Genomic DNA, 21,954 nt, shown 5'->3' with positions numbered 1-21,954 from the left:
GTGTAATCCCACATGACCCCCTTGATAGCTGAGGATGATGAGTAAGGTTCCCCAGGTCTGCAGTGGATGGGATAGCACCAGGAGGGGACCCTGGCAGGAGATAGCTCAACTGTGATGTTATCGATTCCTCTGTATCCTGAAAAAAAATCACAATGCTGCTGCCACGTACGCTTTTCACATGATAATAAATTGCAAGTCATATTTGCCCAGAGATTTGAATGCCTTCTGGCTCTCTTCCCCTTTTTGCTATGATTATCTGCCCTGGCAATAAAGTCCATGTCTGAAGTCCTGTGATTATCTCAACCTCCAGCTGGCACATTGTGAAAGTCACTGTTTTGGGGATATTGTTGCAGCCTCTGATATGAAGACTTTATAAAAGTTCTTATGTCTTATGGTCATTCACCATTACATGGTGGCTTAGAGGCTTGTCTTTGGGAACCCTCTATGACCTCCCTCTGCAAAGTCTGGTCTACAGCCTCAAGGTCTTGGGGACCATTGTGAGAAATACAGAGGCTCAGGCCCTTCTCCAAACCCACTGATCAGCTCTGGAGGTTAAGAACACCCCCAAGTGATCCACACGCACAATACAGTTTGAGAAGGACGTTAGGAGGAGGGAACTCTCTTGCCTGGGGGTGGGTTTGAGGAGACATCCTGGTCATTTCTGGGTGCAGAACACCTTTCTAGGTTGGATTCAGTTGACCCAGCACTGAGTGGGTCCAGATGGATGCTCTGTTTCTCTTGCACTGTTCTAATGAGAAAGGGTTAATAAGTCCTTCAGCAGCTGGAGTGATTTTGCAATCAAGGGCCAACATAAAAAGACAGCAGGCCAGGCACCAAGGCCAGCCTGCCAGAGCTGTTGGATTAGTGCTCCTAAGACAGCCTGCGAGAAAGTACTAGTCGTTCCTTCTGACTTTATTAAACTTTTGTGTGGTGGCAAAGTTTGTTTGAACTTCACTAAATCCCCCAAATAAAAGACTAGCTTGGACCATCTGGTTCTCAAGGATGAAATAATTTAATTCAGGACAAGCAATTATCAATAATTGTTTTGGGATAGTTAAGAATGGAAACTTAGTCCCACCTGCTGTTCTCTCCTGAAAGTATTTTTTTTCACTAAACCTTTTGAGTGGAAAGTTGAACTAGGAAAATTGGTTTTATTTTTACATCTTGCTTTGGGTATCTCTGATCCTATCTCATTTAATGCTAGTATAACTTTTTCTTCAAAATTCAATATTTGCTCTCTTTGAACAAATATACACACCTCTATCTCCTTTTTTTTTTTTTTAAACTTTGCTTTCATTATTATCTACATTTCTACTATCTTTGTATTTGTTCTTCTTTCTGAGTTTCAGCTCAGATGATATTTTGGGGTTCTCTTCGTCCTATTTAATCCTTCTCTCAAAGCATTTCCTCATTTTCCTTTCCCATTAGTCCTTTTAGCAGAGATATAACTGAAGAAGAAAAGAAAACAACCCAAACATTTATTGAAATGTCCCAAAGGACTCTTCTATCACGGTATGTCCTGATGCAGTTTAAAATAATTCTGTACCTATTCTCAAGCCACCCAATTTGGGGGTTGCTTTCTCAAGCATGTCCTCTGTTAGGGCTTCCTATGGCTATGAGTGATAACTGATGGCAGCCATGGGAGTTTGGGGCTCTGTGTCCAGAGTTCCCAGATGGTAGGTATCAGGAGCAAGTTTCTAGTTCTGTTAAGTGCCTCATTTTTCTGACCTGAAAAGTGAAGCAAGTACCGTCTCTTCATCCTCAGGAAAGGGAGAGGGGCCAAGGGAGCCTCCTGACCTGTGAGAGCCCAGCCCCGAACCCAACACTTGTCATATTGAATGCCATGTTGCCCTCATGGTCTCTCTATTCCTGTCTCATTGCCTCATTCCCTCATGGAACCAGGTGCTTCTGCATAAAGGACCCTTCGTAACTCACCAAACACACCAGACTCTTCCATCCTCTCCTGTTTGCCTATACTCTTCCTTCTGTGCGATACACTTTCCCCTCCTCTGCACTAGTCATCCTTCAAGATTTCCTATCAACATCACCTTCTTTGGGCAGCCTTCCTGGTTTCCCCAGGTCACATTCACTGCCCTTTCCTTTGAAACCCCAGTATTCACAATACATTCCTTCACTGATGAATCCATACCCACATTGTATATTTGCCTACATGGTGGTTTGCTTTTTCAAATGCATTTGTCTGCCTTCCCAATGGAACATGAGATTTTTGGATGTGACTAATTCATGTCTGTGTTTTTAGGGTCTGGTTTAGAAATTATTGTGGAATCAATGAATGCATGGCCTTCTAGATGAAACTGCATTTGATTGTTTTAAAGAGTGTTTGGATAGAGCTCTTTGCTTACAAGCAACAGGAACAAACTTGAGCTTGATTCTTCAAAAAAGGAGAGATTTTGTTGTAAGAGTCCGGGATGTCTCATGGAACCCAAGGGTCGGAATGCAGCCAGACTCTAGGACCAGAATGGAACTAGAGACTTAAAAGAAATCAGAAATCTCTTCATTTCTCATTTTGGCTGTTTATTCATCTGCTCCTTCCCCTCCTTCTCTCTCTCTTCCTCCTCCCTCCACCCACTCCTCCCTGTGGGTTTCTGTGTTTCTCAGATCACATGAAGAGACACTATGTTGTATGTCCAGGCACCATAGAGTCTGATAAAGGTTCCCTTGATTTCAACTCCAAATCTTCAATAGAGAATCTGATTGGCTCACCTGGGGTCAAATGTCCTCTTCTAGACCAATCATCTCTAGCCAGGGTGAATAGTAGAAATTCCCAGAGGATGGGGCAAGAACAGACACCTCGAAATGTGGGATGATAATTACATAATCAGAGAGTATTTTTAAATGCCAAACTGGAAATAAGCTTAAATAGTCAAATTATACGTATTAAACCCTATTTTTTAAAATTTATTTATTTATTTATTTATTCACTGGAGAGAGCATGAATGGGGTGGGGGTGGGGTGGGGTAAGGGACCTGGGATCATGACCTGAGTCAAAGGCAGACACTTAACTGACTGAGCCATCCAGGCGCCCCTATTAAGCTCTATTTTTAAATGACTTTTTAACCACATGCCACAATAGATTTTAATAAAACACATGCCTCTAAAATTAATTTTCATAGTCTTTTGGGGTCCTTATAATTTTAATGTGGCTCTTTGTGTTGCTATTTAAGTCCATGATAATCACCTCTTAATATTTCTCTAGAAAAATATGAAGCAATATGCCACTTAGGGCATATGTTGCTTAGTAGTTTTTATGAAGTGTGTAACTGCGGGTATCTGATATTCCTAGAACTTTTTCTTCTCTTGCTTAAAGATCCATGCAAAGCCCTCAATCAAGTCAGGTTCGGTGGGAGATATTAGTTGTGATGGAATAAAATGTAAAGTCTTTATTGACACACTAAATTTCAATGCTTGTTTCTAAAGGGGAAATATATAACTTTGTCAACAAATTATGTTTTGATTTTCTTCCCAAATCTGTTATTCTATGGGCTTCCACAAAGTGTAATCTGTCTAAAAGGTGGCTGTCTTAATCTTTATTCTCTGGAGGTTGGGGGAATAAGGGTAGATCACCAATTGCAGATAGGATATCACAAAGCCTTCTGACTCTGGGACATCACATAGCAGTGTGCTTAGAACTGGGTTGGATGATCTCTCAGCTAGTGACAATTACAGTTTCAACAAGAGAAGACCTATAATTAAAAGGGAGGAGGGAATTGTAGGTAATAGAAAAGTCATGTATAGAAAATGGGTAATGGGAATTCTGCAGAGGGAAAACAATATGGAAGGATGAATTGTTTTGCAATGGTACATGGAATGGCTCACAGACTAGGGAGAGAAGGTGCAAGAAGACCCATTGGAAGCCTGTCAAAATCATCCCACATCTAATCCACCATTACATCCTGTTGGTTCAGCTTATCCAATGCCTCAAGGATATGCTGATTTCGCTCAATCTCTACTACCACTCCGGCTCCGCTGGTCTTCTCTCACCTGGACACTGAAATAGCTTCCTAATTAGTCTGTTTGCCTCCACTCTTGCCCTTCCCCATCCACCTTTCAGACTCCGCAGCCGGAATGATCTTTGCGATATTAAAATTTTACAGACCTTATTGGAGTGGATTTGGTCTATCTCTCTAGCAAAATTTTGAATCACCTTGCCCCTCCCTCTCCTAGTTTTCCCTGCAGTGGTCTTCTCTGAGTCTTTTAAATGGGCCATGCTGCCTTCTAACCCAGGGCCTTTGCATATGCTGTTCATTGTGTCTGGCAAACTCTTCTCACCATACTTCATCCTTTGGGACTCACTCAATAGTCACTTCCTTGGGGAAGCATTCACTGACTTCTCTAATTTAGGCCAAATCTTGTTATTATATGTTTTCAGATCCTAAATGCATCTTGTTTCCATGGTTTTAATCTAACGTTCATTTCCATGATTATCTAACTCATGTCTGCCTCCCTTACTGGACTATGAACTCCACGAGGGAAGAAATGTATGTTTTCATGCTCACCATTGTATCCTCAATAAGTATTTGCTGAATGAGTAAAGAAATGATTAAATGAACCAGGGTCTGAACAGTGATACAGCACAAGGAATGGGAACCCCAGGACAAGGCACACAGCTTCAGGAAGAGAAGCAGCACTGTGCATTGAGAAGAACATGGTTTTGGTGTCAGAAAACCAAGGTTTGAGTCCTTGACTTTTCTACCAATTGGCATAAGTTATTTTGGGCCATTTCCTTAGCTGTTTTTAGTCTCTACTTCCTAACTTTAAAATGGGAAACAATACCACCTGTCCCCAAAGGGTAGTGAAGAACGGATGAGAAATGTACACAAAAGTGCTTTATTAAATAGAAAGCACCTTATGAAGGTATCAATTTTATAGCCGGAAATGACCTTAGAGAGAATCCTCCCAGCTCTGTCTGTAAGGATAAGGAAAAAGAGACCAAGAGAAGTTACATGACTTTTTCAAAATCAGTTCTCTGCTTAGTAAAAATACTAATAGTGGTAATGATTTTGATATTGACACTTTTGGGGGATATATCATGTACTAACCAGGACATCAGCATGTTTCTTTTTTACCTTATCTTTGCAACAACCTACCAAGCAAAGATTATTTTTACTTTAAATTAGGGAAACTTGCTAAAGAATCAGAGAAGCATACAGTTGGGATGAGAATTTAGTGATCTTGGCTTGCCAAGTAGCAATGGATTGTTTGATTATTTCATTGCAGGGAGGTGAGGGAAGAGTCAGACACATCTCTACAGTTTTGAACTTGAGCTGGTCACTGTTAATCAGAGTTAGATGAGGAACTCAAAGTAGAAGGAATGAGTTGTATTGTTGTGAAGATAAGACTGTGATTTTTTTTTTTAAAGATTTTATTTATTTATTTGAGAAAGAGACAATGAGAGAGAGCATGAGCAAGGAGAAGGTCAGAGGGAGAAGCAGACTCCCTGTGGAGCTGGGAGCCCAATGCGGGACTCCATCCGAAAACTCTGGGATCATGACCTGAGCCAAAGGCAGTCGTCCAACCAACTGAGCCACCTAGGTGTCCCAAGACTGTGATATTTTAATAAGACTAATTTTTGATGAAATTACTGAGGTTTCCAGAGGAAGAAACAAAAGCCTTGAGAATCTCTTAAGTGGCATTTCTCGTTCTTGTGGTTTTATTTCCACTTAGGGAAGAGAAGCAGTGCTTATTATTGTGAAGTTCTTACACCAAGACATTCTAAAATGTGAAAGTTATCATTTTGTTGCCATTTTCAGTATAAAATGCAAGTAAGTTTTGATTGTGAGTTAAGCAAAGAACAGGATGTTATTTCAGTCCCCACTTTTTATCACAATACTACGATTATTGTCGCTAGGCTCCTTGGAGCTCAGGAAGGTGTGCGCCATCCCTCTCCTCTTTCCGTTCCCTTCTTCCTTTTTCCTTCCATTCCTTCTTTCTGTATCTTATCCAGCAAGATCTTATTCACCAAACTATGTGCAAGGTCACCGTTAGAAGTAGCCAAGAACATTTCACTCATATGGTGGTTGCTTGGTAGCAGGTGTTCTCAAGAATTAGTAGCCTGGGAGTTTAGTCACCCAACGATAATTTATTGAGCGAACGTACTTTTTTCTTTATTGAAGTATAATTGACATACAGTATCCTATTAGTCTCAGGTGTATATCATAGTAAGCTGGTATTTTTACTTATTTATTTATTTAAAAAAAGATTTTATTTGTTTGTTTTTAGAGAGAGTGCATGAGGGGTTGTGGGGTGCGGCAAAAGCAAACCAAGAGTTGGATGCTTAGCCGACTGAGCCACCCAGGTGCCCCGTGAATCGGTATTTTTATGTAACACAAAATGATCCCCATGGTAACTCTAGTTATCATTTGTCACCATACAAAATTAAATAATATTGGCTATATTTCCTATGCTGTACATTATATCCCCATAATTATTTATTTTATAACTAGAAGTTTGTATCTCTCAGTCCCTTTTACCTATTTTACTTGCCTCCTGACCCCTCCCCTCTCTGGTAGCCAACAATTTGTTTCCTTTTATCTATTGTGTGTTTCTGTTTTGTTCCTTCATTTGTTTTGTTTTTTTTTTTTAGATTCCACATATCAGTGAAATCATACAATATTTGTGTTTCTCTGTCTGACTTATTTCACATATCAATACTTTCTAGGTCCACCCTTGTTGTTGCAAATGGCAAGAGCTCATTTTTTTTAATGGCTGAGCAATATTCCAATATATTGGAATAGCTAATTGAATAAAGATGTGAGATCTATCTATCTATTTATCTATCTATCTCACATCTTTATTCATTTAGCTATTGATGGACACTTGGGTTCCTTCCATATCTGCTATTGTAGATAATGCTACAGTGAAAATAAGAGTACATATTCTCTTTGAATTGGGATTTTTGTTTTCTTTGAATAAATACCCAAAAGTGGGATTGCTAGATTCTATGGTAGCTCTATTTTTAATTTTTTGAGGAAACTCCACACTGTTTTCCACTGTGGCTGCACTAGCTTGCCTTCCCACCAACAGTGCACACGTGTTCCTTTTTTTTTAAACATGCTTGCCACCTCTTGTTGCTCCTTGTATTTTTTTTTCCCTAACCAATCAATTCATTTATTTTTCTTGTGCTTTTGACTTTAGCCATTCTGACAGGTGTGAGGAGATATGTCACTGTGGTTTTGATTTGCATTTCCCTGATGATGAGTGATGTTGAGCATCTTTCCATGGGCCTATTACCAATCTGTATGTCTTCTTTGGAGAAATATCTCTTAAGTCAGCTGCCCATTTTTAAATCAGGTTGTGTGTTTTTCTGATAATAAGTTGTGTAAGTTCCTTATATATTTTGGGTATTTGCCCCTTATCAGAGATATGATTTCTAAATATCTTCTCCCATCACGTAGGTTGTCTTTTTGTTTTCTTGATGGATTCCTTCAAGATATAAAACCTATTTAATTTTTCTGTAGTCCCATATGTTTATTTTGCCTTTTGTAGCCCTTGTCTGGGGAGACTGGTCCACCCAAAAGACTGACAAGACCAATGCCAAAGAGCTTACTGCCTATGTTTTCTTTTAGGAGTTTTGTTTTCAGGTCTTATATCCAAGTCTTTAATCCATAATGAATTAATGTTTGTATATGGGATAAGATAGTGGTCCAGTTTCATTTTTTGTGTGTGGTTGTCCAATTTTCTCAAAACCCTTTACTGAAGACCATGTCTTTTCCCTGTTGTATATTCTTCTCCCCTTCGTCATAGAGTAATTGACCACATAAGCATGGGTTTATTCCCGGGCTCTCTATTCTGTTCCATTGATCCATCTGTCTGTTTTTGTGCCAGTGCCATCCTGTTTTGATTATCAAAGTTTGGTATTCAGTTTGAAGTCAGGGAGTATGATACCTCCAGCTTTGTCCTTCTTTCTCAAGATTGCTTTGGTTATTTAGGGTCTTTTTTGCTTTTTTGCTAAAATTTGCTACAAATTTTAGGATTTCTTTCTTCAAGTTGTATGAAAAATGCTATTGGTATTTTGATAGGAAATGCACTGAATACATAGACTGTTTGGGTAGTATGGATATTTTAATAATATTAATTCTTTCAATCACTGATCATAGAATATCTTTTCATTTTTTGGTGTCATCTTCAATTTCTTTCATCAATGTCCTGCAATTTTCAGAGTTCAGGCCTTTTGCCTCCTATGTTAAATTTATTCCTAGGTGTTTTCTTCTTTTTGATGCAATTGTAAATGGGATTTTTTTCTTCCTCTTTCTGATAGCTTGTTATTAATGTATAGCAAGACGACTGATTTTTGTATGTTAGTTTTGAATCCTGTGACTTTACTGAATTCATCTACTGGTTCTAACTGAATTCTCAAAATGGCTTTAATCATGACTCCCATTATGACTCTATACTGACGACTTTAGTAACTTTCTCAGTCCGTGAGGAAACTGAAGTATGGAAAAATTAAGCAATTTACCTAAGATGGCTCAGTTAACAAGTGGTGGAGGAGAGAGCTGAACCCTGGCGACGTGACTCCTGGGCCCAGGCTTGTAATAACACTCCATGCTTCCCCGGAGTACAAACCACATCCCTGAGCCTTGAGACTTTACTCGTTCTTTTCCAGAGAGAATCTGAGGAATGCAGGAGAGATGGGGAGGCCAAATCTTGTTGGAATAAAGCTACTCCTAACCTAGCCCTAGTTTTTGAAGTGACTGTCATTCTAAGCAGCTCTCCCTACCCAGGCTTTGAGATGGTCTGTCACGAGCCACCTGTACCTCTGACCCGGAAATGGGCACGTTCATTGTTCACCCAGTCCTTGATTGAGGAGAATAATGTGCAGGGGTGGGTGTTGGGTGGCTTCCACCTGCCAGATTCTCTGGCTATATTTATAGTCATGTTTGTGCATTAATATTTTATACTTAGCTAAATTGCACGCATTGCATTTAAGGCCAGGTTTGCCTTGTTTAAAAACATCCAAATTGGGATTAAGTATTCAAACTGTAATCTCTTTAGTGGGCGTCTGTCCACTGGATTTGTATGACATAAAGAGGGTTATTGAAATACTGTAACTTTAATATTTTTTATCCTCTATACAGAAATCACTCTTAAGTGAATTTAGAAATGAGGAGAGGCATTGGACAGATACCAAACAACAAAGGAGTTCTTATTATTTTTCAGGCCAGTTATAGCAGAGCCCGCATCTGTGGAAGCTTCGCCATCCAGTTTCTTCCTCATAAGCAGTAATATGCTATGCTCCTCAGTGCCGCAGAGTAAATTCCCTGGGGGCTTCTAACTTATCCCCTCTCCTTGTTTGTAATGGTGTTGTTCTAAGTTGATACGGTTTCCCTTACTCTTTACCCTGGAGCTGGGAGAGAATTTGGTTTCGTTCAAATCTGGAATATTTCTAGGAAGGCGGCCAGGGGTGGAATGGGCTGGGGGTTAGGATGAGTGACTTGAAATCTACACATTTGTATTAATTGAAGAGAGAGCAGCCCTAGTTAGTATTCCACAAATATTGAATATGAATAATCAGATAAGACACTTACTAGTATAAAGAAACCAATAAATTTTATTTTTGCGGTACATTAAAATAAAATTCCGATAAAAATTTAAAATCATAGCATATCCAAAATAACCATTTGATAGCTATATATAAATCTATTTTAGAGATGTGCAAGCACAAATTATGGAATGCCAGAGCAAGTTGATTTAGGCTGCTTTTTCTCTAATATAAATAATGCAGAGTGCTGCAAATATTCAAGTACACTTAACTGAACATAATTAAAATATTGGAATATATTTTAAAAATAAATAATTAAGGAGTTAGAACTATCTGCAATACTAATTCAAAGTGATAGTCATATGGTGATTATATTAGGCAGTTTACCCAGTACTTTTGCTTTAAAGTGCAATAATAAAATTTGCATTTAATAAAAATTATGATTCTGTAATATTCGAGGATATGGGCACATTCTATTTCCAGTAAAAAACACAATCCTTGTCTCTCTGATCCATCAACAGATGGACTGAGAACAGACATTTTCAGCTCAGCTGAGCAGCTCGTCTGCCGAGACACTGCATGCACCCATCCTCACGTTTCTAAATGCCGTGTCAGGGGTTTTCTTCGCCTGTCGCCTCCCCCCGCCCCAGCAACTTCTGGAGTGTCAGCTCCTTGAGGGTAGCGACCTAGGCATCTTTGTACACTCGGTGCTGAGTGAAATGCTGGTTTGCGTAGGTATTTGATAAATACGGTTGAATTAATGAATCAAAGAACAAATGTTTCTATCTTTGCTGCCTGTCCTCAGCACAGTAGTAGGCCAGACATGGCTCCCTCAAGAATTTGCCTCTGCCCGCCCCTCCCCCACCCCCACTCGCCAATCTGGGATGCTCATCTCTCAGATATAAGCAGAACTCACTTCTTTACCTTCTTCCCCCTTTGTTCAAATGTCACTTTCTCTGAGGCCTCCTCTGACTTCCCTGTTTTGCATCTAACTTCCACCTACCCCCACCCCAGGGCAGTTTCTAGCTTCATTTGTATCTCCATCTGAAATAGTACATCATTTACTTGTTTATTTTGTGCAGGATCCTTTTGCTTTCACTAAAAACTGTAAGCTCTGTGGAGGTCAGGATTTTCTGTTTTATTCACTGCTGTATCCCCAGCCCACAGAAACAGTGTTTGACTCATAGTGCATGATCATACTAATTTGTTGTGTGAATGAATAAGTGAGTGTGTTGGAGATGGACCAAAGGATTGTCCTGAAGATATAAGGCGAACGTGTGTGATTGTAGGATGCGTTCAGTGTTTCGGGGCCCGCAGAACAGGATCAGACTCATTTGCCTGCTTTTCCGCCTCACCTGCCATTGATGGTTCCTCAGGTGGAGATGGAGACTAGACATTTTCATTTACTGACAATGATTGCCCAATTGGTTCTACAGTCTTCTCTGGAGATCTGCGTCTTCTCTGAAGACTTGGACCAGATGGCTAACACTTTACTCATCCATCCAGGCCAGAATGGGTTCTTAGCCTTAGATTAGGGTGCTGTTCCTCGCTCAGCTGTTCATCATTGTCCTTGTCTGTGTCCGTCCCCACCTTCCAACTCCTTTACCGCCCTGAGTCCTCAGCACAGCACCAACCCCATCCCACATCTGACCAGTCCAGGAGCACCAAGGCTGGTAACATATTCTGGGTCTGCCGCCCCTGTGTGACCTTGCACAGTATGGTAGATTAAAAATGGTTGCAAATGCCCTTTGAGAGGTGATGCTGTATCTAGGCTGGCTTTGTGACTAGCTTTGGCCAACAGAAGATGGCAGATGTGATTCTGTGTCACGGCTGAGCCTAGCCTTTAAGAAAACTGGCAGCTTCCGCTTCCTCTTCTTGAAGACTTGTGCTATCATGTAAAAAGTCTGGCTTTCCCTCTGGAGAGATCATGCAAAGGGAGACAGGCCCTAAAATTACTTGGCAAGAGGGAGACATGGTCTTCTGGCATCTTGCTGCCCCTGTCCTTGTGGCCATTCCCAGCAAGGCACTAGTCATGGAAGGGAGGCATTTGGATGTTCCAGCCCTATCTGCCATTTGAGACCCAAGTGAGACCATCAGAACAACTGTCTAGCTGAGCCCTAGTCAGCCCACAAAATTGTGAGAAATAATAAATTCTTGCTTTAAGCCACTAAATGTTAGGGTCTTCTGTGACACTATAATAAATAATTGAAATAGGCAGGATATAAAACATCTTTGAGCCTTTCTTTTCTTTTTTTTTAAAGATTTTATTAATTTATTTGACAGACAGAGATCACAGTAGTCAGAGAGGCAGGCAGAGAGAGAGAGGAGGAAGCAGGCTACCTGCTGAGCAGAGAGCCCAATGCGGGGCTCGATCCCAGGACCCTGAGATCATGACCTGAGCCGAAGGCAGAGGCTTTAACCCACTGAGCTACCCAGGCTCCCCTGAACCTTTATTTTCTTACCTGGAAAATGGAACCCATAATCTCTGCTCCTGGGGCTGCTGGGAGGCTCTATGTGAAGTACTTCACGTGATGCCTGGGAGATATAAGTACCCAGTAAATGTCAGTCTCCTTCTACCTCCCTTCCCTGGCCAGGTCCTTCAGTTCCGGGCATGGACCTCCAATTTCATCAGTCACCAAACTTTCCCTCTCCCTGTCCAACCCATTTCCTTTTACAATTTATTTTAGAGAAGACAACCTGAGAAGCTCATTCCAGAGGCTGTGGACACCAGGCTCAGTTGTTCAGGCTTCAGGGCTATCTGCGTTTAGAAGGAGCCTCCAGTAAAGCACAAATCTCTTTCCTGAGGATTGAAATTTCACGTTCAGCGACGGAGGAGGAGCGCTGGACTATGAGAAGAGAGCTCTGTGGGGAAAGAACATGCCTTCTTAGAGCTCCTTGGCTTTCTTGTTTGTAATCCCTTACCCTTACTCAAGACTCAGCCATGCTCAAGCCGAGGGAAGCTTACACTTCCTTCCACCCTGCACCCCTGTCAGCTTTGCCATTAGTCTCAGCTGCTCCTATTCTCCCCTTAGCTTTAAACCTTGCATAGTCTGTTTCATTTTGCCAAGTGGTGCAGAACTGCAAAGGAAGGCAGAGTCCATTTCACAGTGACCCCTCGAGTATTCCACTAGGGAATTGGGTCAGAAATGACCCACCCAGCCCTGACTGATAAGTTTATTTTTAGTTTATTATTAGTAAATGCATTTACTTTTTGATAAATCTTATCTATCTATTCAGCCACTCCAGACTTTCTCTTTGTTTGTTCAGAGAGACCAGTTCTGTTTTAGAGAATATATGTACTACCTTTCCATTTTTACTACCGTTTTTACTATGAAACTTTTATAATAATAATAAGGAAAACTTTCTCACACTCAAAAAAGAGAAAAAAGTTCCCTTGGTAAGGATCTAGATTTATTTTCAAGTTAAGTTAATTCTACTCAAATTTTATATGAGTGTGAATGGGATAGAATAGACTATTTCCAACGTTGATCCTTTCTTTTGTTGTTGTGGGGGGGGATGCCTAACATAGGGACATGAAATTCCCAGAAAATACCATAAACTTAGTGAAATTTTTTCAGTCAAAAAATTTAATGGGACAAATAGTAATGATTGTGGTAAGCAGGAATGGTGAAAGAGTAATAAACCAAGAATACAATTAAACATATTAAATAAAACAACAAATTGCCAAAGGTCTGGGTAATGCACCAACGGCATAATTGGTCAATGAATAATTATAAACTGCTTAAGTCTAAAAATGGGTTTTCATTCCAGCGTACAATAAAGGGGTGTCATAGATACTTTGTCTGAGGTCACTTTAAATTATAGAAAAGTAGTCTGGTTTTTTAAATCACTGTTGAGATCAAGCTATTAGGCTGAGAAAGGGGATGGTTTTGCTGTTCCCTTTTAAATTTTGGTGAATTTAATTTATAATGGTTTGGAGATGCATGGGTGGTGGAGGTTGATGGCTTCCTCATTGACTTCACTGTCATCCAGTAATTTGATGCTGTAGCTTTTTCATTTCCTTGCCTTGAGCCCTGAAAAAATCCTTTCCTCCCCTCTGAGAGATGGCGAAGGAGTGTGATGGAGTAAGGGAACCGGGCTTTAAGTCTTGGACAAGTCTCTTAATTTCTCAGAACCCCCATCTGGTCCTCTGCAACGTAGGGATAATAATCTTGTCCCTATCTATCCCAGTGCGATAATGCCTTCACAACAGGAATGCAACACCCTTCAGATGGGGCAGTGTCACCAGGAGAACCGTCCTGTGGCTGGTGATTGTCCCGGTCACTACATTAATATGGAAGGGTGGTAGACATAAGCTGGCTACAGAAAGGGATCTGGGCCATCTAAATGCTTTCATTCTGCCACACAGCCCACTGAGAGCGGGCTGCCCAGGCAGTGATGAGTTTTCCTAATAGCCCAAGTGAATAATTCCAGTTTGATGGATGGACTAATCTTTGTCAGAACACTATTTCAAAAGAGATACTTTCTTTTGGTCTCCATGGATTGTGAAGGACACATATCCAAAGCTTTTAAACTAGTTAATTTAAATTAGAAAAGTAATACAAACACATGTAAAGAATAGTAAAAAGTGGAGTAATATAATACAAGTCACTCTCAGGTAATCGCTGTTAAAAGTTTCTGTCTTTAACCCATATCACAGACACCGTTATAACTTTAAATGGTGTATTTCCTGTTGATTGATGACTGTGGGTGCCATCTATTGACTCCTTGACATGGAACATGAAGTATTTAGGGCAATTGCAACATTACTCATTTCCTCTCCTCCACTTCATTCTCAGGTTTTGTTAGTTATATTTGGTTATTACAAAGAATATCTTTGTAATTTTAATTAATATGTATTCACACCTCTACCTCTTGATTTATTGAAATTAGACTTCTATTTATTAGCTGTTATGAAAAATTAGATTAGTTTACTTATACTCTCTCGAAGCTCTTCTTTTTTCTCCCAATTTTAATTAATTATGTCATTTTCACTTTGTTAAATTTATATTTGCATTTTGTTTTGTGATTATAATGTGTTCTGCACTTAGTTTGTAATTTGATTAAAAAATTAAAAACCAACAAAAATAGTCCTAAGACTGTGCAAGTATTATTCACTGCAATCCAAGAAGTCTGTGGCTGGACCTAAAGAGAAATGAACCAGCTCTGGGTCCCCAGCCTGTTTCACTCAAAAGTATTTTCTGAGTGTCTTAAGGTCAAATGGATTCTTTCAAAGCGTCTTTTTAGCTTTATTCATCTCTTCTAGGTCAACTGCACTCTTTCTTTTATCTCTTGGAGCCTTCTATTTGACTCTTTTTTGTTTGTTTTTCTTGAGTAGTTATTTTTCATGTAGAATTCATGGTGGCAAACTTGTGGCCTCTGCATTTCTGCAAATCTTTATTTTGTCCCCATTCTACATTTGTAGTTTGCTTGGTGATGGAACTCTAGGTTTGAAATAATTTTTCTTTGAACTTTGAAGGTATCACTGCCTTTGAAGTCATTTACTTTCTAGCATCAAATGTTTTTGATGAGAAATATCATGTCAATCTAATCTTTATTCTGTTGTGAGTAGTCCACTTTTTTCTCTCTTGAAATCTGATATTTTTTTCTTGATCCTTGGAATTCTGAAATTTCCTTAGGAAATTTATCTTAGATATCTTAAAATGGGTTTTTCTTTTTTTCATTCAACTGCTCATCATTTAGTAGGTTGTTTGAATTTAAGGACTCACGTCTTCTCTTCATTTTGGAAAACCTATCTTGTATTATGTCTTTGGTTATTTCTTCCCTCTGTAGTCTCTGTCTAATGCTTCTAGAATTCCCATTAGCCAGTTACTGATCTTTTAAATTTCTTCCCTTTCCTCATATTTTCTATCTTGTCTTTTTGTGCCATATTTTGAGAGATTTTCTGGAGTTTGCCAGATCTTCATTTATCATCTATAACACATTCAGTTAGACAGATTACCCACTGAATTTCTGGTTCAGACATTATGTGTTTCTTTTTTCAAGAATTCTTATTTTGTTCTCTGAGCACTTTAAGAAAAACAGCACCTTGCTTTTGATTATTGGATCCATTGTCCTCTTGAAGTTATTCTGAAAGTAATTGAATTTTTATACAAAGTGATCTTCTATTTTCTGCATAATTGCTATTCCCCGAGAGGTAAATTGCTCCCTCTCTCTGTTTTCTTCATAATTTTCTTACATATTTAATAATCCTTGGAATGTGTCTCCATATATACATTCTCAGAAGTCCATGAGTCCTTTAAGACAATTTTCTAATTTGGTTTTCATTTGAATGATAATCTTTTAAAATATCAATTGCTGACTCTGGAATATCTAGTGTGGCAGGCAAGGTCAGAACCCACATTTGCACTTTTTTTTTTTTAACAGATTTTATTTATTTATTTATCAGAGAGAGAGCGAGCATAAGCATGGGGGAGCAACAGGCAGAGGGAGAAGAAGACTCCCCATTGAGCAAGGACCCTGATGTGGAACTTGATCCCAGAACCCTGGGATCATGACTTGAGTCAAAGGCAGACTCTTAACTGACTGAGCCACCCAGGTTTCCCTGAACTTGTGTTTATACTATGACATCCATGTCTAGTGTTGCCCAAATGACATCAGAGCCCTCTGCACAGATGATGATTCGCATAGGTGGACCAGTCTGGGGAGGACTGACTTCATGCCTGGTTCCTGGGCTCTGGTTTGAGAAACATGGCTTCAATGTATTCTGCTCATGGGTAAGATGACTATATAATTTATTACTCAAATCGAGTAATGACTGAGACATTTGGCAAACTTGGCTGTCTGTCCCTAGCCATCGTGGGCAGTGGAGGAATGGCTGCCCAGACACTGGATGACAAGGTCCTGTAACTGGTGACACTCACAGATGTGGCTGTGAACTTCACCCAGGAGGAGCAGCAGCCGTTGGACCTGGCTCTGAGGGGCACCAGTGAGGATGAGATGCTGTAGAACATCTGGAACCGGGACTCTCTGGATCTCTCAGGACTGTGAGCAGGACAGGCTAAAGACCTTGTATCCAGCCATTTCCTGATTTGTGGATCACATCATATCTGAATGAGAATAAAACCTACGTTTTAGAACAGTCTCCTGGACCAGGCTTCACTTTCAGCTGGGGTCTGCAGAAAATCCCACACTGGTCATCATACGCTCTCAGTTTCTTCCCCTTGGCCCTGTCCCTGGCCACTCTCTCCCTCAAATCTAGGTCTTTTCCCTCCCCACTTCCTCTGAGACTTGACATTCATGCCTCCTGTTCTCTTCCATGGGTCTAAAGTTCTGTTTTCTAGTTCACCTCCCTCACCTTGTAAATAAAACAAAACTTTCCCTGAAACAAACAAACATCCACCAATGACAAAACACTGAGACTTTTTGAGCATACAAGGAAAACTGCTGATTAATGGCTATGTGGGGATTATAACCTAAACTGGAACATGCTGGGCAACCCGGGATGACTGGTCATCCTTCTCAAGGCAGAGCAGGTTTGCTTTTCAGTTTTTTTTCCCTGGCAGCTGTTACAGAAGTTTGGAATTGTCTCTGGCTCTGCTATGCTTCTACCTCAGTGCCCAGCCCCAATAAAGGACCCTGCTCTAGGCAGATCACTCCCCTTCTCTAGGGAACAATTCTCTTGGCTTCCCCCAGAAGGCAAAAGCTATTAATTGTTAGCTGATCTGCAAGCACAGGGTGTGGGGAGTGCTTTGCCTCATTGGTTCAGCTGTTCCAAATGTAGTTCTTTTAATTAATTGCTCTTATGATTTCTCACTCTCCACCCGCCACCTCCCCCCCCCCTCCAGCTCTGCATGTGTTGTCTCTGAACTTGGAACTTGTCCAGGACTTCCTTGCAGTTTTCTTCACTTTTCATTTCTCTGCCACCCTAGTCCCATGTGCTGTCTTCCATGAATTCCTCCATTTCTAGCTCATTGATGCAGCATTCCACTCTTCCTGAACGGGGTTGGTTTCATTATTTCAAAATCTTTCTTTTCTGTCATTTCCCTAGGTTCTTAGGAGGAAGGGGAGGCTGATACCGTGCTCAGGACACCATCATGAACCAGAGCTCCCTGTTCAAGAGCTAGATGCTTTTGAATTTGAATCTGAATATGGATGTATCTGCTCTCCTGGGTATAAAGCCACCCCAAAGTAAACCATGAAATAACACTGAAAGATCCATTTAGGAGACTACTGCCTTTTCTATTCTGTCCTCTCCTTCTCTAAATAAACCTAGAACCCAATGCTCTATGAAGGAAGCAATTCTCAGGAGAGAAATTTCTTAACTAAAACTCCGCTCTAGTCCACTGTCTTCATAGCTCATGCCTATCCTGAATTACACAGGGAAGAGTGAAGTGGTTTAAAATGGAGGACTGTTTCTTCTAATGTTCTTCGGATGTGTGAGAAAACCATCAGAAATTAAAAAAAAAATTAAATATATGTTGAAAAACTGCTGCAGTCTTGGGCTAAGTGGTGTAGGGAATGCAAACAAATAGAAGATTCCTTTTTTTAATATACTGTTTACCCAGTAAGGTTGAAAAGATATGCAGAAAAAGTTAGGGGCAACAAAGAGGAGGTCACATGTCCATACTTAAGTGTCAAAGCTGAGGCGTGTGCCAGGGTCCTGATTTCATAGGGCAGGGACTCTCTGTAGGCCTGGGGTGCTCACAGAAGGCAGCTCAAAACTGTCAAACATATAGTAGCCTCCCCTTAACCGGGGGTTCACTTCCCACGGTTTCAGTGAGCCAAGGCCAACCACTGTCCGCAAACAGATGACCCTCCTGAGGTCACCAGTAGACTGATGCTGTGTCACATGCCTATGCCATCCCCTTCACTTCATCTCATCACGTCATCGCAAGAAGTGTGAGTACAATACATAAGATACTTTGAGACCATATTCACACATTTTTTATACAGTATATTGTATAATTGTTCTATTTTATTTTTAGCTAGTGTTGTTCATCTCTTATGGTGCCTAAATCATCAATTAACTTCCATCCGAGGTATGTATGTATAGGAAAAAACAGTGCATATCGGGTTTGGTAGCATCTGTGGTTTCAGGCATCCACTGGGAGTCTTGGCATGTATGTCCCTGGCAGATAAGGGGGCTACCGTACTCTGACGTCTGAAGAAAGAATAGGAGTTAGACTGATGGAGAAGAGAGGCTAAGAGGAGGGAGGTCACGGTTGCAGTGTTTGGTGGATGGGTAGGAGAGGTAAGGACAGAATGTCTGTGTTGTATCAGGGAGGAAAAGGTCTGTTAGCTACGGGGATAGAATCTTGTGAAAGTTCTAGAATATCAGCTAAGGTATTTGAATTTTGCACAGTCTGAAGATTTTGAGGAGGAGTACATGATTAAGGTTGTGCTTGAAAAGGCTACAATGTGCTTAAGATGTGTGTATGAATTATAGTTGTGAAGCATGGGGAGAGAATAATGTGAAGACCAGACAGAAATATAGCCAATAGCTAATTATATTGATGGTATTAATAAAAAAAATAAAGTTACCATTTTAGGAGTGCCTGACTGGCTCAGTTGGTGGATCATGTGATTTTTTTGATCTCAAGGTTGTGAATTTGAACCCTACATTGGGTATAGAGATTACTTAAAAATAAAATATCTTTAGAAGTTACCATTTTAGGTTATAATGTTAACAGAGATTTTGGGGAGTAAAATAGATGACAGTATCAGCAATTATTTAACAGCAAGTTTTACTTACTGGTAAGGCAAAAATTTTAATAAATTTAGGAATTAAACTTTAAAGTTTATCCCAAAATTCCTTGTGAGTATTCTAAGACTAAAAATATGGCCTTTAAAAAAAAAATCATATCCAGTAGGGATTCTAAAGGAACTTATTTTTCAAAGATGTGTGTGTGTGTGTGTGTGTGTGCGCACGTGCCCATGTGCTTGACCAAAATTATTTAGTGATGCGCCATTGGGTATGATCCTGCAATTGCTATATTATGGCATTTAATATATCTGCAGGCTTTTGGTAGATGACAGAAAAATGGGTAAGACCCACATTTTTTTTAATTTTTATTTTTTTAAAAGATTTTATTTATTTATTTGACAGACAGAGATCACAAGTAGGCAGAGAGGCAGGCAGAGAGAGAGAGGAGGAAGCAGGCTCCCTGCAGAGCAGAGAGCCAGATGTGGGGCTCGATCCCAGGACCCTGGGATCATGACCTGAGCCGAAGGCAGAGGCTTTAACCCACTGAGCCACCCAGGCGCCCCAAGACCCACATTTTAAAATAGATTATAAAAATCTGTGTGTTTACCTTAATTATAGAACCTATAAGGAGATAAAAGAACTTCAGCATTATAAATGGAGTTCTTTTGGAAGCAATGAATCAATCAAGATGGTTGTTCTGTCTCTGAAAGTCAAGGTCTCTTCAGATCTAGGTTTGTAAAATTAGGTTTGTAAAAACTCCAGATGGGTAGTTTAGTTCCTGCTTTCTCTTTGTGAGTCTTTTTTGTTCCAGTCACTGTGGGGATTACGTGGAGATAAAGACAAGGTCCTTCTCCTTGAAAAGTTTGCCATCTAGCAGGGATATACAACACATAATCACTAAATGGAATTATTCTTACATGGTATGCATATGCTTAACAGGATGGTCAAATAAAGCAATTCACTTACTAGCTCTCTTTATTCCCATCTGATGAGAAGTGAAGAAGTCTTCTTGATTTTCCTGAAGCTTCTCCCCAGCTGTCTTCTTCCTTGGTAACATGCTGCTCTGGATATTTGTACAGTCACAGTACTGAATGAGTCTGGTGTAAGAAGGTAGGTGGCTGACCTTCAGTTCATATCCTACTAGCTCTAAGCTAAGCTTGGAGTCCTTCTTTGGACACTTTGTGAATATGTTGAGCAGCCAACATAGAATAGAGCCCCCAAGAACCCATCTGCAACCACTGTTGCATTGGCTGAGAGAGCAAAGCAGCAGCCAATGGCCACCATATGCAGAGCTAAGCTTTTTGAAATGACACTGTTTCCTTATCCAGAATTCAAGGTACTGGGCACTCAGAACATTCATTCATTTATGCATTTATCAAATACTGTTGAGTATGTCCACGTGCCAGGTACCAAGGACGGCTAGTAGCTAAGGCATAATAACATCCTAAGGGAGATTTTAATAGATTGAGGAGGCAGACAGATGCTATGTTGTGACATATATCGTTTTTGTCTATCCAGTATCCCTCCCTTCCTTTTATCCTGGCAACACTCTTCTCCTTCCCGTGGGGGAAGTTCTCTTTTCCAGTTCCAAGGGCTGTGTGGGGAGCACCAATCAGAGCTGTTCTTCTCCACCCTATGACACCATAGGAAGCTGGGAGGCAGGTGATATGTGCCTGTGGCCATAGTGATCATCCAGGGAATAAACATGTAAACCCAAGCCAGGCCAACGGGAGTAATTCCCTGGGGTTTAACATGTGGCTGCCAGGAGAAAGCAGCTCTGCTTCCTCTGAGGTCATTGGGATGATGTAAACCCAATAGCCTCCACAGTCAGGCTCTCCCTCACTCCACTCACCCCCCCTACCTTCTGTTGCATAGAGGACGAGGCCCACGTAGGGTGAAGCAGAGCAAGTAGATAGAGAAAAAGAGAAAGAGCATAAGGAGAGGCCCAGAGAGCATGTAAACTGATCATATACTTTGAGTCTAGCTCTACCCAGCCATTGCAGTTATCCAGGATGATAAATTCCCTTTTCCCCTGCCTAGTTTGAGTTGGCTTTCCTTTACATATACCCAGAGTCCTAAGTCCCACGCAACATGACAACCTGACTAGAGTTAACACAGCTGTTGGGTGAGCCAGCCCTCATCTGGTCTTGCAGGATGAGGGATGACCTTCTAGAAGCAGAGACATCTGAGGTGAGGCCATGTACTTTTCCAGGAAAAATGGAGCTGGAGGAAGGGACAGCATGGGTGATTGGGAGTTCCAGGCAGAAGGAACATCTCATATAAGTACCTGGAAATAAGAGGAAAAATGGCTCATTTGGGGAATTACAAGTACTCTGCTATGCCTGGGAGAGAGTGTACAGACAGCAAAAATGGCTAAATGGTACTGGAACCATCACTGAAACACTGACCTCCTAGGTCCTCCTGGAGCAGAGGTAGAAGAGAAAGATGGTCTCTGCTGTCAAGGAGCGTAATCCTTTCACCAGAGATGTTGGACGCAAATACCCACAAAGATAAATCAAAATGTATGGCCCTGGTAAGATGTTCCAAATCAGTGACTGTAAGGCAGACAGGAAGTGCATGAGATTCTGAGAAATGTCACTGGGGATTTCAGACAGCAGGAAGCACGAGAACTTGGCCTTGAAGTAAAGGCAGGGTGTGAGTGGATGGACAGAAGGCCTGTGCAGGGGACCCGTGAGGAGACAACTGAGTGGTTCAGCGGGCTGAGTTCGGGAATAGTGGAAGACCCGTTGGTGAAGGGCTTGAATGTTTATTGACTTTAGATTTT

The 21,954-nt window shown here is 40.7% G+C and overlaps 1 long non-coding RNA gene across 1 annotated transcript; it reads left to right on the top strand.

The window, feature by feature from the left end:
• Positions 1-19,791: 19,791 nt before the first annotated feature.
• On the top strand, positions 19,792-21,703 carry LOC125096795 (uncharacterized). Its single transcript, XR_007126397.1, has 3 exons — positions 19,792-19,900; positions 20,166-20,279; positions 21,585-21,703. It is a non-coding gene; the product is annotated as an uncharacterized LOC125096795 (long non-coding RNA).
• Positions 21,704-21,954: the final 251 nt, after the last annotated feature.

The sequence above is a fragment of the Lutra lutra genome, chromosome 4 (genome assembly GCF_902655055.1).
Source record: "Lutra lutra chromosome 4, mLutLut1.2, whole genome shotgun sequence".
Lineage (NCBI taxonomy): Eukaryota > Metazoa > Chordata > Mammalia > Carnivora > Mustelidae > Lutra > Lutra lutra.
This window is presented reverse-complemented; position numbering and strand designations above follow the sequence as displayed.